Source organism: Prionailurus viverrinus, chromosome C1 (assembly GCF_022837055.1).
Source record: "Prionailurus viverrinus isolate Anna chromosome C1, UM_Priviv_1.0, whole genome shotgun sequence".
Taxonomy (NCBI): Eukaryota; Metazoa; Chordata; class Mammalia; order Carnivora; family Felidae; genus Prionailurus; species Prionailurus viverrinus.
This window is the reverse complement of record NC_062568.1, coordinates 127,431,762-127,434,968: the sequence shown is the minus strand read 5'-3', so window position 1 is coordinate 127,434,968 and position 3,207 is coordinate 127,431,762. Positions and strand designations below refer to the sequence as shown.

Sequence of the window (3,207 nt, the reverse complement as noted above, 5' to 3'; positions counted from 1 at the left end):
ACTGTGACCCATTCTTACTTGTGAAGACTTGGGTGTGGGAAGATACTGGTGAGATTGTTCTTGATTCCTGCCACTGTTCCTTTTTGGAGCAGATGCTGTTTCCACCCTCTCAAATCCACACAGCTTTAAACTGTACCACTAAAGGCTGATCATTGTTAACACCTGAGAGTATCCTGAAGATTTTTTTTCTGGTTGTAGCAGCACATTTGACCTGTGAGTAGAGTATATGGTTCCACAACCACCTTCATGTGAGGACAGAAGTGGTAGAACATACCCATAGCGTGGGATTTTATTGTGCTGGAGAACAACGTCCATTCAAATCCCTAATACCTTCTTGCCTTTTTTCTTTTTCTAAAACAAGAAGGCGTCTTTATTTCATGTCAACATTAAAATTAGAATACTAACTCACCATAGCTGAGATTTCCCTTATATCCTGTGCTTTTAGTCATTCTATAGTACTGAAACCAACCTTCAAGTTTATCAAACTCCCACCATCACTGTAGTTGGCTAAGGGATCTTATTACTTCTTACATGTATCAAAACTCATACTGAGCCATGAGTTTTGGGTTGCAAAAGAGGATTCATTTTCTGTACTTGTCTAAGTCTTTGTCCAAAAAACTGAACAAAAACAAGCACAAGTGTGATTCCTAACATCTTTCTTCATTCACTATCATTTTGTTGGCAAACCCACCAAATTGCAGTGTTTGAATTAACTTTCATTGAGTTGGTACACAGGGAATGATTAGGTTCCAATGGTTGATTTATTGTTCTGTTAGTATATATTAGCCTAAGTAGTTGGCCTGCATTTCCTCAGCTGGAATCATTAAGGCAAACATGGCCCTTAAACAGTGAGGGGGAGCAAGGTGAAGAAAATAGCAGTTTGAAAACAAGGAATGCTTCAGTTGTTGGAGACCTAAGATAAGGATCTTTGGGTAGTTTCTGGGTACCATGATGGCACAAAAACATGAGGAGTACGGCAGGCATAAAAATAAAATAGATGAGGTGCATATTAGATTCCCAACTAAAATAATGAATGAGTATATAAAGTGTAAAAGAGTGTTGGTAATATAAGAAGTAAGTTTGTTTACTTTGAGAAAAGACATGAATTTCTTGAGAAAAGAATATTATGTGAATTTTATTAAAAAAGAGTTTTCTTATCTTAGGAAATTACTGGCCTAAAATTCAAGTTGATTTAGTAATGAAAGATCAAATTGAGTTGTATATATTTGTTATTTTCCATTAGTAGCCTTATAAGTTTAATAATTTGGAAAAGGAAAAATAAACAAGATCAGTATTTTTTCCCATGTAGCTAATATAGGCGCTTCTTCACCCTTTTTCCCAATGACACTTATTTGCTATATTTTTATATAATTAATCCATAAGTTTATTTGAATTTAACATGTTAACTGTCAGCCCAGAGTCCAACTCCATGCTCAATCTCACGATCCATGAGATCATGACCCGAACTGAAATCCAGAGCTGGACTCTTAACTGACTGAGCCACTCAGGTACCCCTCTTTCTTGATTTTTTAAATATAAGGTTATATTAAATAAACATGGACCTAGGCACTCCTTGAAATACATGTAAGCAGCTAGATTATAGATAAATACATAATTTTCTGTGCCTCACCTAAATATACATTATGATTTCCTCAAAAGAAGTTTGAATGTCAGATTGAAGTGCCATATCCTTCTGGTTGTATGGGGGTATTTATACTAAGCTAATATGTTGTTGTGTACCATTCACTCCATATCTCTTGACACCATCTCTTAGGTTCTCCCAAATGTTGAAATGCATGACCAACTACCATTAAAAATGCAATTAGAAGACAGATGCTATCCTAAAGTGCTAATAACCAAATTGGATTGAATCTTGTTACTACAGGATGTATGCGTATTAAATATTGACTTATATTGCATTGGGTTCATCATTCTTTTAGGACTTGAATACTCAAGACACAAACCACATTTAAACTTGATATTTTAAATGGTCATTAATCCATAGAGACAGTGAAGAAGATAAAACATTTACACAGAGTACAAATAATGGAAAACATAAAGGAAGACTACTTATGTGGGCATATGAGCTGCTCTCTGAGTCAAATGACCTAAGAAAAATGGAAACGTGGAAGAAAAGAAATATGAACTAAATGTTCATTGGGAACATTTGTCATATCATTTCTATTTGTGATCAATATAGTGGCAACTGATTAAAAGCTGCCCCTTTCAGTAGATCAGTTCATTTACCAAAGCAATAATCTTAACAGTAGTTAGGAACAAACAGCAGTCTTACCCTAATGGCTACAAAAATCAATTAAACATTTTTTAAATGTACTATAAGCTCTTTGAAAGTCTGATTGTGTAGCTGATTTCATTGTGCTCTGTTTACATAAATTCCTTTTTTTTAGATATCTGTGGAACATTACGTTAGTCATCTATTAGAGGAAATGAACTCTGTTGACATAAAAAACACTCAGGAAGCTTGAGTGTGGTATCTTTAGGACTACCCTGATGCAAGACCCAAATGTATATCTTACAGGGAAAACTCTTGCCATCAAAAAGTATTGAGATTGGTACTTGTTTCCATCTTTCTCAGAATGGACTTATGGGATATTACACCTGCATCAAGTGGGTATTACCTCATCCATATCTCTTGGTCTTAAGATATTGAACGTGGATTACTAGCTTCTTTCTTTTCATTAGCCGAAATGGGTAGCCTCTTTGTGGTATGTAATTTTCCTTGGTCCCTGTCTGTATTGATTCTGTTTCAGTTTTTGTGATCCTCCTTCTTCTCTTTCCTGGGATTCCTGGTGTCTTTATTCATTTAACAAATAATTAAAGAGTGGCTACTACATGTAAGGCACTGTTCTAGATTCCATGGAATCAGCAGTGAAAAAAAAAAGTCCCTGTTCATGAACTTTACACTCTAGTAGAGGAGGATAGATATTAGACAAATAAATGTATTATATACCAGATATTGACAACTTCATGGTGAAAATAAAGTAGGTTAAAGACAAGACAACTTTATATAATTAGGGAAGGCCTCGCTGATGAGCTTGCATTTGAACAAAGCCTGAAAAAGGATGAGCATACGAGGCATCCCAAAATCTGAGAGAAGAATTTTCCATGCATAGCAGCAATAAGGCAAAATGCCTTCATGTTGAAACATGGTTGGAGTTTTCAAGGAAACTCCAGTAGTGAGCTAGG

At 35.3% G+C, this 3,207-nt stretch overlaps 1 non-coding gene across 1 annotated transcript; it reads right to left on the bottom strand.

The window, feature by feature from the left end:
* Positions 1 to 516: 516 nt before the first annotated feature.
* Positions 517 to 643, bottom strand: LOC125174291 (small nucleolar RNA SNORA40). Its single transcript, XR_007155403.1, has one exon. It is a non-coding gene; the product is annotated as a small nucleolar RNA SNORA40 (small nucleolar RNA).
* Between the last annotated feature and the right edge of the window lie 2,564 nt (positions 644 to 3,207).